This window comes from Talpa occidentalis, unplaced genomic scaffold, assembly GCF_014898055.3.
Source record: "Talpa occidentalis isolate TD23 unplaced genomic scaffold, MPIMG_talOcc4v2.1 talOcc4.7, whole genome shotgun sequence".
Lineage (NCBI taxonomy): Eukaryota > Metazoa > Chordata > Mammalia > Eulipotyphla > Talpidae > Talpa > Talpa occidentalis.
Window position 1 is genome coordinate 41,894,210 of NW_023605083.1, and position 13,560 is coordinate 41,907,769.

The 13,560-nt window shown below is 40.6% G+C and overlaps 1 long non-coding RNA gene across 1 annotated transcript in view; it reads left to right on the forward strand.

Moving 5' to 3' along the window:
* Nucleotides 1–13,560, forward strand: part of LOC129144901 (uncharacterized) — a 63,111-nt gene that overhangs the window by 1,475 nt on the left and 48,076 nt on the right. The gene's annotated exons all lie outside the window — the stretch shown is intronic.

Below are 13,560 nucleotides of genomic sequence, written 5' to 3' on the forward strand. Positions count from 1 at the left end.
CTGGTTGTTTGATTGAGAATAGACTCAATCAAGAGTCTATTGATTGGGGTAGAGAGCAAAGACAAGGCAGGAATTCTGGCTAGCAGGCTGTTGTAATGGGTAACTTGGACCAAAAATGATATCAATAACATTGCAAGAAGTGATGGATTCTGATAAATAATTTGGAGATAGGTCAAATCAGACTTTCTGATAGGAATATGGGACATAAGCGAAAGGGAACAGATGGGCAATTTATAGGCAAATCACATTTGGAGATGAGGGTGTGAATCAGGAGTTCAGTTTTGGATATGTTAAGTTTTATTTAAGTTTTTGGTATCTGTTGAAGATGTTATTTAGGCCTGTAGAGAAACTGAGGAAGCAGTCTGACGTTGAGGAATACTGGTGAGCTATCTAATTAAGAAGTTAATTTGGGCCTCCCCTGGTTGAGTGCTGGGCTGTGAAGCTGCCCGCAGCCTCTGCAGCACTGGTTTGATCCCCGGCTGCCAGCGAGGGTCCCACATGGCGCACAGACCTCTCCTGCCGCCCGCTGCTCTCCTCAGCAGTGTACTTCGGTCCTTCTGCCTGTTCTGCTCCCCGCTCTGGCTCTGGTGAATTCTCTCACCCTCCCGCGCATCTGACTGTACCCAGTGCTTGTATAAATAAATAAATAAATAAATCTTTAAAAAAATAATTAAAAAAAAGTTAATTTTCCTGCAGGATAATCTCCTGAGCCTCAGCTCAAGCATCTCTCTGCTGCGATGATTTCCTCCTTGGCCTGTGCTACTCTTTCATTGAACTGGTTGCTCTCCATCATAATTGCAGCATTGGTAAAATCAGTTTATAATCTGTTATGGCTTGAGTTTTGTTCTTCCAAAATTTGTATGTTGAAGTCCTAACTCCCAGTACCTCAGAATGTGATCTATGTGGAAATAGGGTTGTTGTAGATGTAGTTAAGTTGAGGCCCTTGAGTGGGCACTAAACTCAATGTGGTTGATATCCCGAGGGAAAGGGAAAATTTGGACATAGGGAGAAGCGATGTAACAATGGAGGCAAAGATTATGTCCCTACAAATAAAAGAAAACCAAAAAATGCCAGCAAACTGCAAGACATTAGGGGCAAGGTCAAGGTTCATATTCTCCGCAACAGTCCTCAGAAGGAACCAGTCCTTCTGAAACCTTGATCTTGGCCTTCCATGCTCTAGAAGTGTGAGGCAATATATTTGTGTTATTTCAGTCTTACAGTTTGTGCACTTAGTTCCTGCAGCCCTGCAAACTTTTATACCATCTGCATAGCCCCAGGTCTTCAGTTCTTTTAAGAATAAGTAACTTATCTTCCGAATCTTTGAAGTTCTGCTTCTGAATATTTTTCCTTATGTATAGTAGGTGTTCATTAAAATGCTTTAGACTGAATGCATAAAATGTTTGGCATTGACTAGAGATAATGATCATCATGGCAACATGAATACTATTAAAAACCCTATACAGTCTCGTGAAGGCAATAGATTGTTCCAGCTGAGATTCATTAAGAAAGGCTTAATGAGGAAGGTCAAACTCACGTAGAGGGCAGAAAACTTGATAATTAAAAATCTTATGCACTAGAGTATTTTTTGTCTTGATGCAGTGGATGGCAGAAACTGTTTAGAGCAGGAAGGTTTGGGGGCCCTGAGATGCCCCTCCTTCTGCCCTATATCAATTTCAAAGAGAAAAATGGAGGCTTATGACATTATTTTTTTAAATGTCAGAGGAAATAACAATCTCAGCTGACCTCTGGCTTTTCCTTCAACTGGATCCTGAAAGAGAGATAAGATTTAGATTTAAAAAAATCAATTTTTAGACAGAGTGACAGCCTGAAAACATCTTTAGGTAAAGATCTAATAAAACATTTTATGAGGGAATCACAAGACTATCAAGACCATCTTTCCCAACTTCTCCCTTTTAGGTTTCTCAACTTCATCTCTATTGACATTCAACACAGGCAATCTTTTGTTGTTGGGGACAAACTTGTGCAATCAAGGATGTTGTACAACATCCCTGCTCTTGACCCACTGGATACCAGGAGCACTCGCATCCATTTGGTCTCCATTCATTGCCATTTGTCTCCTGGGTGGTGCAAACTGTCCCCAGCAGAGAATCAATATTCAACAATGGTAATATGAGAGTGAAGGAGAGTCAAGCAGGATATCCTTGGAGCAATTTAATATCACAGGTATTTTCTTGTGTTGAGGGAATGGGCAGAAAGCAGGAGGAAGTCATGTGCTTCTTGGTGCATTTTTGTTAAACTGTCTTTTTTTCTTTTTCTTCCTTTCTTCCTCCCTCTCTCCTTCCCTCCATCCCTCCCTCCCTTCCTTCATTCTTTCTTCCTCCCCCTCAATTTTGATATTTTATGAGACCTATCTTCTCATGTCTCCTATGGTACCTATCCTATGCAAGAAATAGGAAATTTATAATCTATTGGTGGATTCAAGAAACAAAATCTCTGCTTAGAAGAGATATTTGTGGCACCCAAATGATGCCACCAAGTGGCCTTTAGTGATGCCAAGGACTGACTTATCAGAGTCGGACTTGTGAAACATACTTCAAGGACCCTAGGATGTTAAGGCAGGCATGACGTCATAAAGTCTCATAACATTTAAAGGGACATTGGAGGTCTAGAATAATCCTGACCCTGGAAACCAGCATTAAGAGAGTTATACAAAAGAGGTAGATGTTTATTACTGTGTCTTGTTAAGAGAAGATGTCCTGTTTTGCTCAGATTCACCTGCCCAGTATATGTTCTTAATAATCACCGCTTGAATGAAGATGGGGTGAGACCAAAGTCAGGCTCCACTCTGAGATACAGGGTTGGAATGATACAAGGGATCCTGCAGAGCACTGAATCATACCAAACTTCCAGGCCTATTTAATGGGGATCGGGGGTGTCAGTCCATGCCAGAAGTAGTCAATCTTCTCTATGGTCCTTTTAATGAAAAACCTATTGTTGAAGCACACTGTGTAAACAAAAAGAGAAGGAAATGTATGGTTGGAGCTAGAGGAGCAAGAGGGGTTCTCCTCAGTTGGCCCAATCCTCCCTTGTCTTGCCTCACAAACATTGCCACCACCCCTCTCACCCCCACTCCCTGCCACATAGAACAATTTGCACAAACCAGAACCAATGCACTATGAAAGGAGCCATTCCTTTAAGTCTCTCTCCCATTGAGTCAAAGAAGGCTAATGACCTTTGAAGCCAGCACAGCTGAAAAAGTGAGACTGATTCCATGTGGGGTGAGCTGTCACCATAATGGGGCCAACATTAAACAGGTTACTGGGATGAACATGCATTGAGCGATTGTATGGGCCTGGTGCTGCCTCCTGGAGGCTGTAGAGAAATAAGAGCCTGGCAGACAGTATGGGGAAGTGTTAGTAACCCCTGGGATTTCAGGACTCACCAAAAGAAACTTACAAGCTAAACACCCTAGACATTGTGCCCCAGTGAGAAGAAGGAAGTGAGGGAGGAGATCAAGAGGCATTTTCTTTTTTTTTTTTGCACTTTTAAAAATTATCTTTATTCAGGATCATAGTTTTTGGGAAAAAAACCTCAGCCTTATGACAATTTTAAAAGATATAGCATTTTTTTTAATAATAAATTTTATTTTTATATTCCCCATACAATTGCAACAACCCCATTTTGACCCCAATCCCTCCCCTCCCGCCACCCCCCCCCCCAAAAGTGTCTCTGGTTCATAGATTTTTGTTGATTTTGATTTTCACTTTCTTATAGTTATTCATTTTCCTGGTCCCTTATTTAAGTTTTCTAGATTCCTGCTATGAGTGAGACCATCCGGTATTTTTCTTTTTCTTTCTGGCTTATTTCGCTGAGCATGATCCCTTCCAGTGCCATCCATGTTGCTGCAAATTGCATGTGTTTATCTTTTTTGAATGCTGAGTAATATTCCATGGTATATATGTTCCACATCTTCTTGATCCAGTCATCTATTTTTGGGCATTTGGGCTGTTTCCAAAGCTTAGCTATTGTAAATAGTGCTGCTATAAACATAGGGGTGCAGGTGTTCTTTGGAATTGATGTTTCTGTGTCCTTTGGGTAAATACCTAGGAGTGGAATTGCTGGATCATATGGAAGCTCTATGTTTAGTAGGTCCAGAAATCTCCACACAGCTCTCCATAGTGGTTGGACCAGTTTGCACTCCCACCAACAGTGCAGAAGAGTTCCTTTTTCTCCACACCCTCGCCAACATTTGTTGTTGCTAGTTTTTTTAATATGTGCCATTCTCACTGGTGTAAGATGGTATCTCATGGTAGTTTTGATTTGCATTTCCCTGATTACAAGTGATGTTGAACATTTTTTCATATGCCTGTTGGCCATTTGCATTTCCTCTTCAGAGAAGTTTCTTTTTAGCTCTTCTGCCCATTTTTTGACAGGATTATTTTCTTTGTTGTTGTTGAGTCTCATCAGCTCTTTGCAGATTTTTGTGATCAATCCTTTATCATTAGTGTTGAGTGCAAAAATGTTCTCCCAGTTGGTGGGGTTTCTCTTTGTTTTTGTTATTGTCTCTTTTGCTGTGCAGAAGCTCTTTAATTTGATGTAGTCCCAGCTGTTTATCTTTGCCTTCACTATCACTGCTTTGGTTGATGTGTCTGTAAAGATGTCTTTGATGTGCATATCCCGTAGTGTTTCGCCTATATTTCCTTCTATGTATTTTATGGTTTCCGGTTTTATGTCTAGTTCTTTAATCCATTTTGAGTTGGTTTTTGTGTATGGTGTGAGGTAGTAGTCAAGCTTCATTCTTTTGCATGTAGCGACCCAGTTTTCCCAGCACCATTTATTGAACAAACTTTCTTTGCTCCAATGCATATTCTTTGCTCCTTTGTCAAATATTAGTTGACCATAAATCTGTGGGTTTATTTCTGGATTTTCTATTCGATTCCATTGGTCTGTGTGTCTGTTCTTGATCCAATACCATGCAGTTTTGATGATTATGGCTTTGTAGTATAGCCTGAAATCTGGGAGTGTGATGCCTCCATTCCCTTCTTTTTTTTTCAGGAGAGCTTTGGCTATTCGGGGTTTTTGGTGACTCCATATGAATTTCATTAATAATTGTTCTATTTCTTTGAAGAATAACATTGAAATTTTTATTGGAATAGCATTGAATCGGTATATTGCTTTTGGTAGGATGGCCATTTTAATAATGTTTATTCTTCCAATCCATGAGCAGGGGATGTATTTCCATTTCTTTGTATCTTCTTCTATTTCTTTTAACAGTGTTTTATAGTTTTCTTTGTATAGGTCCTTTACCTCTTTTGTTAGATTTATTCCCAAGTATTTGATTGTTTTTGTTTCGATAATAAAGGGGATGGTTTTTTTCATTTCTTCTTCTTCAGATTTATTGTTAGTGTATAGGAAGGCTTCTGACTTTTGCATGTTGATTTTGTATCCTGCCACTTTGCTGAACTGATTGATGAGTTGAATTAGTTTTTCTGTGGAGTTTTTGGGGTTCTCTATGTATATTATCATATCATCTGCAAATAGTGATAGTTTGACTTCTTCTTTTCCTACTTGGATTCCTTGTATGTCTTTCTCTTGTCTTATTGCTCTGGCTAGGACTTCCAGTATTATATTGAAAAGCAGTGGTGAGAGTGGACATCCTTGTCTTGTTCCAGATCTTAATGGAAATGCTTTCAGCTTTTCACCATTGAGAATGATACTGGCTGTTGGCTTGTCGTATATGGCCTTTATGATGTTGAGGTATGTTCCTTGTATCCCAAGAATTTCAAGGGCTTTTATCATGAATGGGTGTTGCACTTTGTCGAAAGCTTTCTCGGCATCTATTGATATTATCATATGGTTTTTATATTTCTTTTTGTTGATGTGTTGGATAACGTTGATTGATTTTCGGATGTTGAACCATCCTTGTGTCCCTGGAATGAATCCTACTTGGTCGTGGTGAATTATCTTATGGATACACTGTTGGATTCTGATAGCTAAAATTTTATTGAGGATTTTTGCATCAGTGTTCATTAGGGAGATTGGCCTATAGTTTTCTTTTTTTGTGTTGTCTTTGTTCGGTTTTGTTATTAGTGTAATGTTGGCTTCATAGAACGTGTTAGGTATTATACCTTCCTTCTCAATTTTTTGGAAGAGTTTGTGAAGGATAGGCACCAATTCGTCTCTGAATGTTTGGTAGAATTCACTTTTAAATCCATCAAGTCCTGGGCTTTTGTTTTTGGGGAGGTTTTTGATTACCATTTCAATTTCGCTAATTGTAATTGGTCTGTTTAGGTGTTCTATTTCTTCTTTATCTAGCTTTGGGTAATTGTAGAGTTGTAGGAATTTGTCCATCTCCTCTAGATTGTTGAACTTGTTTCCATATAATTGTTCATAGTTTTCTTGGTATAGGAGGTCTCACAAGGAGTAGACTGAGCAAGGACTAAGGTAACCATGGAAACTGGTGCCAAATAGCTCTCTTTACCTGGGACATTGACATTTTAAGGGCTTCTTGCTCTACCAGCAAGAGTAGGTTACTAGGACAGCAGTCCATGTTAACTTTCATGATCCAATGAAGACAGACCTGGGAATGTTAGAGTGGTTTCCTCTCCATTAGTCTTACAAACATCCTAGATCAGGTTTGTTACTACATCTAAGACTTCTGACTTTTTTTTAAGATTTATTTATTTATGCATATGCGAACTGGAGTATAGACAGAGGTGCAGGGGGTGAGAGGATTCACCAGAGACAGAGTGGGGAACAGAACAGGCAAACTGACTGAAATATACTGCTGAGGGGAGCAGCGGGCAAGACAGGAGTGGTCTTCTGCACCATGTGGGTATCTCCCTGCCCAGGGATTGAACTCCTGCTGCAGTGGCTATGGACAGCTTCATAGTCCTGCATCTTAACCCCTTGCGCCACCAGGGAGGCCCCTAGAGACTTAAGGTTTTCAACTCCACTTTCTCATCTGCAGGTTTTCAGTTGAATTAAAGTACTCCTTTGATGAGGAATTCTTTTTAAGTGTCTTACTACCATTTGGTTTGGTGCCACTATTTTGTCCTGAAACTAGCAATGGTCATAGCATCTGGGTGTGGTGTTGTGGGTCCCATTACTCAGAGGGCCGGGCAGGAAGAACCTTTTGCACTCAGGAGTTCTGATGGGTGTGGACATTTAATCAAGGAGGGTGTAAACAGAAGAACATTCAGAGTTACAAATACTGAGAAAAAAACAAGATGAATTAACAAATGAGCAAACAAATCTTTGAATAAAGAAGTGAGTGAGTGAGATGGTGGAGTGCAAGCATGCAAATGAGTAAATTGCTTCATTCTTAGTAACCTTGCCGTGTTCTTATTTCAAGGCTCTGATGAGAAGGGAAGAGAAGCTCCGTGGGTCCTCTCCCTTTTTTTCCTTTCCAGTTTTACTGAGGCATCCTTGACAAATAAAAATTGTAATATTGAAGGTATACAAACGTGATGGTTTAAGATGTGAAATGGGCACAGCAGTCAGGTTCACTGACATCCATTACCTCACACTTACCTTTTTTATTTGGTGTGGTATAGTTTGATGTGGGACTATTTCTTTGAACCTCTTAATCTCTTAGTAAATTTCAACTACATAATACATCATTATTAACTATAGTCACCACAATGTACGGTAAATCTTCAGAACATATTTATCTTATAACTAAAACCTGTACTTTTTTTTTTTAAAGATTTATTTATACAAGAACCGGGGTACAGGCCAGATGCATGGGAGGGTGAGAGGATTCACCAGAGACAGAGCTGGGAACAGAACAGGCAGACTGACGAAATACACTGCTGAGGGGAGCAGTGGGCTAGATAGGAGAGGTCTGCTATTCTGGTCAGCCAGGATAGGACCAGCGCTGCAGAGGCTGTGGACAGCTTCACAGCACTGTGCTCAACCGCCTGCACCACCATGGGAGGCCCTAAAACGGGTACATTTGACCAACATCTCCCTGTATCCCCCTCTTGTCCCATTCTGCTCTCTGATTCTGAGTCCCCCTAATCTCTCTCTCCTTTTTTACCACACTCAGCCAGTCCTGATGGAAGCAGAATCAGGCATGTCTATTTGGAATACTGTAATAGATTTTAGAGGAGGTTTGAAGTTATTTCTTCCATGTCCCTCAAGCCCCTGGCACATCATCCAGGCTGAGATGCAAGCATAGCATTTTCACAGGTCTCTGATCCATGTGCCTCCTCCAGTCTCCTAATCCTCTTCGTTCCTTCCTTTTTCCCCCAGTCCTTTTCCCAGTTTTTTCTAGCTTCCCCTCACTGCTCAGCTCCGCCCTTCCTTGGGTGGGACAGAGAACCTGGACCCTCCCCTTTCTAAAGTTGTTGTGCTGTTACAATAGTTTATTGAAAGCCTCACTTGTATACTATACTATGGGAATGGAGAGAGTTTAGATATAAAAGATTTAAAAGTTATGGAATTGATAGGGCTAAAAACTGATGTGATTATCGTGAAATGCAAGGATTCAAATGATTTAATCATCCAGGAGTTTGCAAAAGGGCCAAAGGTCAAAGACTTTTGCTCTCCTTGAAACTGTATCATTCTCTATTCATCCCTCCTCAGTCAAACCTCCATACCCAGAGAATTACTGAGCTCTAGGGAATATTTTTACCAAGCCTTCTGAGTAATGAAGACTCAACCCAGACCACATACCTTGCTCTACAGCTACTGTGACCACTACTGTTAGTTCTATTACAAAATGATGATGCTGAACCAAACAATAAGACGATTGAAAAGCAGCCCCTTACAAGAGGTATGTTTTATTCCAGTAAACTTTAGAATTAGAAAACAAGCAATGAGAATGCTGGATTAAAGTTAACTCATTTTGCTCAAATGTTCAAGGTTAGAACTTCTTCAGGAATGGTTGAATTCATATGTTGACACCAAGACTTTGTGGGTTTTTTTTTTTTTCCATCTACCAGTTTCACTTCGTGAGTTTGTTATAGGACAGGGAGAGGGGTAGCCCAAGCTGACTTTATTATTACCTAGGCTCTTTTCATGGGAGACATCATTTCATAACTAGGTAGACAAAAGTTGCAGCAGAATCTCTGAGGTTCAATATCTATTTCATTACAAAAGAGGTGCTAAACCATGTATGGAATTTGCAAGGAGTTAACAAAAAATTGAATTATAAATGATGAAAATCTCTCACCTTTATTAAAAGGGGTACAAAAGGGCTAGAGGAATTATGATCCTAGGAGAAAGCCTTCTTGAGAAAACTGTGAGGAGGTATGAGGGGCAGGGGCTTAAGGTAATCTTTCTGAAAGTCTACTATATGCCCCCTGCCATCTGCTTGCCCTGAAACTGACCACCCTCTGACTTCTTTGAAATCTAGTCTGAGAAAAATTTTCTAGCTTGCTTAGAAGTAGAATGAAGGGGAAAAAAAAAAAAAAAAGAAGTAGAATGAAAGAGATCTAAGTCTTTCTTAAGCTGGCACTTTCAAAGTTACTTGAGTGTTTATTTCCAAAGTTGCCGGAGTGTTTCCTTTGGACAGTGTATCAGATAGCCAGAGATGCTATAACAAAATACCAGAGAATGGGTAGCGTGAATACCCATTCGGTGGTATTTACTAGAACTGTGTTTAAAAAAAAAAACAAACTCATTTTTTTTTTTCCCTTGGGGCATATCTTCTTGGTTTTCAAATCACCACCTTCGTATCCTTATGAAGTCTTTCCCCTGTGTGTCTCTATGTCCTAATCTCTTCTTATAAGGACATCAGTCATATTGGCCCATTCTCGTGACCTCATTTTAACTTAATTAACTCTTTAAAGGCCAGATACTCTCCAATCACTTTCAAGATGAAGATGCAAATATTTTATGTTTAGAAAAGGCATTGATAGCATGATATTGGGAGGTGTTCCAATCACCAAATCAGCAATCCTGGATTCTAGTTGTGACACTGATGCTGACTAGCTGTGTGATCCCACTGAACTGCTTGGGACCTCAAAATCTTCATCTATATGATGATAGATGTGAACTTAAAATGTATCTACATCCCTTGTCATCTCCTTGTGGCAAGTATTGGTAGACTTTTCTCTTTCTAGATGGAGGAGTTTGACTTAGCAGTCATTTTATTCTGACTTCTGCCATAAATCTACAACAAACAATCTGTCATAACCAAAACAGCTTTGGGAAGTTAACTGAAATGTGGATGACTTACAGAAATGTAATTTTGGTGCTTCCTTTTTTACCTGCTGGCTATAATCATGTCGTAGCTGCCTACATTTCTTTGCTTCTAAAAATGCCTATAAAACAGGAGATCAGGTGGACTTTTATAAGTGAGGCACAACCACTCTCATTCCTTAAATTGCGCCATCTGCCTTATGGGAAAATTATACCTATTTTTTGCCCTCCAGAATGTGACTCAAAATGATTGGAGGGAAAAAAGTGATGATACAACAATGGAGAGACTATCCTGCAATCCTTTAATATCCTCTGCTCAGTCATTTTCTGCCTATTCTTGCAGCTTGAGATCACAGGATCCTTGACAATCTAATAGTACTTCATGCCAATAAAGCCAAGACTGCCTTTTTGTTTGATGCTGTTCAGAACATGCAATTACCCTGAGGGCAGGTTATAGCTAAACATTTTCATCTACCCCAGGCCTTTCTGTCTGGAGAGAGGATATTGCAGACCTCTCAGTTTCAGTTTTAGGCAAAAGATCTGAGATATTCAGGGTTCAGAGTTTTTACTTTACAGAATTCTCAGAGCTACAAATCCTGTTTGGAGGAGGGGATGGTTCTCTAATTATGACGACTTGATTCCAATATTTGATTAAAAATCTAGGGATTTCTATAGTGTCACAATTCAGATCTTCCTTTGAAGCTTTTTTCCATCTTTTAAATATGAAGAGATTTGCTATGAGATTTTCAGATTCCAAATAGAGAACCCCATGGAATTTACAAATGACATTATTCCAACTGCTTTTTTTCATTCTTAAGCTGCTCCCACCCTCTCCAAACTACACTCTGTTTAAAAATGAAAAGAGCACGTATAAGAGTTAGGTCAGACAAACAAAAAGGACAAACAAAACATTTCTGTGGGAGTGAAGTAGTGGGGTGCTTATTTTGTAGCACTGAGCCCTGTGTCCCTTTCCTCTATCCTTGCCCTTGAAGAACTAACCCCATGCTGCTCTCCTTGGACATTTGTGGCCTCTGTGAGGGAGAAGTTTCTGCCTCACCCTGCCTAGGTGTTAAAGTGTCACCTTCCTTCCTCCTTCCTTAATTTGTCCCTTCCTCCCTTTCTCCCCAGCGGTGCAGCAGTTGCCACAGTTGCTTCGCTGGGAGGCTTTAACTTTAAAAGTACAGTGAAAAAAGAATAATTGGGCCTCCCCTGGTGGCGCAGGCTGTTGAACACAGCGCTGTGAAGCTGTCAACAGCCTCTTCAGTGCTGGTTCGATCCCAGCTGGCCTGCGAGGGTCCTACATGGCGCTGTAGACCTCTCTCCTGTCATGCCCACTGCTCCCCTCAGCAGTGTATTTCATCAGTCTGCCTGTTCTGTTCTCTGCTCCGTCTCGGGTGAATCCTGTCATCTTCCTGCGCATCTGGCCTGTACCCCAGTTCTTGTATAAATAAATAAATAAATCTTAAAACAAAACAAAACTAAATCAAAAATTTAAAAAAAGAATAATTACTAATGAGAGGGTGCTGTCTAGGTGCCTGGAATAATAAAATCAGAAGATTTAAGCATGATCTTTGTGTCATAATGCCTTACCTGTGTGAACTTGAACAAATTGGTACATCTCTGAGAACTTAAGATTTCTTAATATATCCAGTGGGATAACAAAACCTTCCCAGCTTACCTCATGAGATATTACAAAAATCAAATGCAATCATGTACATGAAAGTACCATAAAAAAACACACTTGTCACAAATGTTAGCTGTCACAAATAATTGAGCAACTAATGATTTCACAACTAACTTTCATGGATCATGGACTATGGACTGAAAACCATGCTAAATTGGTTACTTATAAGGATTAATTCTCACAAACCTTTGAATCTCCATTTCACTGATAAGTTGGCAAAAGTGAAACCTAGAATGTGTATTCTACACAAATTAGAACAGCTTTCCACATTAGTTAGAAGCTAGTTCTCTGCAGCAAGTCTTTGTGGTACTAAAATTAACTGTTGCATAAAGTCTCTATAGTATTTCTTATGGCGATCCAGACACTTGTCTGCATTTCTGATCTGCTCAGCTTATTCTTCTCCAGCTATAGCCTGTGCAATGATGAGTAACTCATCTCCATGGCCTTTCCACCACCACCCACCATTGCTGATTTAGTGGACTGGGAAGAGAAAATGGCAAAACCAGAATCACTATAAGACCAACATGTATGTTTTACATATTAACATTAATTTTTGGAAATGACATCAAAGCTTGCAAAGCATTAGGGTATCAGAGTGTTGCAGGGCAACCCTGATATGAAACGGGTTGCCTGCAAATTCATTCTGTATTTATATGAACACCTAGTAAGTAGTAAGCACTGTATGGGGGGGGCGGTTTAAGATTTATTTTTTATTTATACAATAGCTGGGGTACCGGCCAGAGGCACAGGAGGGTGAGAAAATTCACCAGAGACAGAGTGGGGAGCAGAACAGGCAGACAGACCGAAAGCACTGCTGAGGGGAGCCGCAGGCTCGACAGGAGAGGTCTGCCACGCCGTGTGGGAATCTCCCTGGCTGGCCAGGAATCGAACCCACGCTGCAGGGGCTGTGGACAGCTTCATAGCGCTGTGCTCAACCTACTGTGCTACCCGGAGACCTAAGCACTGTATTGGATCAGAAATGTAAAATAAAAGCAAAGCATCAAATCTCAGGCTGTCATTTCCCAGTCTAGTGTGTGAAACAACTCTAGAGTGTAAACACAACATTGCAGCTGAGAGCAACAAACTCTAGGTGAGAGATAAACTGAGTGTGTTATAAGGCAGCAGAGGCAACTAACTATAGAAATCGAATACCCACAGAAAGCTCCTAATACTCTGTTGCGTCGGCATCGCCACAATGATAGCGAAATGGGAGTTGCAGACCAGGCTGCACAATGCAGGATGCTGCTGAAGAGCAAGATCCTGGCCTTTTTAATTGATAAAATTATTATTGAGCATCAGTTGTAAGGGGAAGGAGGAAAAAAAAGAAAAGGGGAGGGGCGAAACTGGAAAATACACTGTCATCTGTACTCTCAGGGATTGTGAGTCTGCCCTTCAGGCACTTCTCATCTGCCTGATGACCTGGTATTGTAATTGAGATCAAGTCCTGGATCCCCAGCCAGGGTTTCAATCTTATCAACAAGGCTTTCCACAGATCAGCTTCTGGGGTCTCTTGTCATGCATGGTCCTTGGCCCCCTGGGTGTTCCTGGTCTTACCTCCAGATGCCTGGAGCCTTCCCAGAGTGATCAAGCTTTCTGCTCTTGATTGATTTGAAAGGCACCTTGCAGGGTTGGGCTTCTATAACTAATTGACTGGGCAATCTTGTTTAGGAGTACAGAACAGTAGGTAACAAAATGGTGGCTGAACATGCCGCTTATTATTAGCAGACCCACAATACTCAAAGAGTGATAGGGAGATGGGTGTGGTG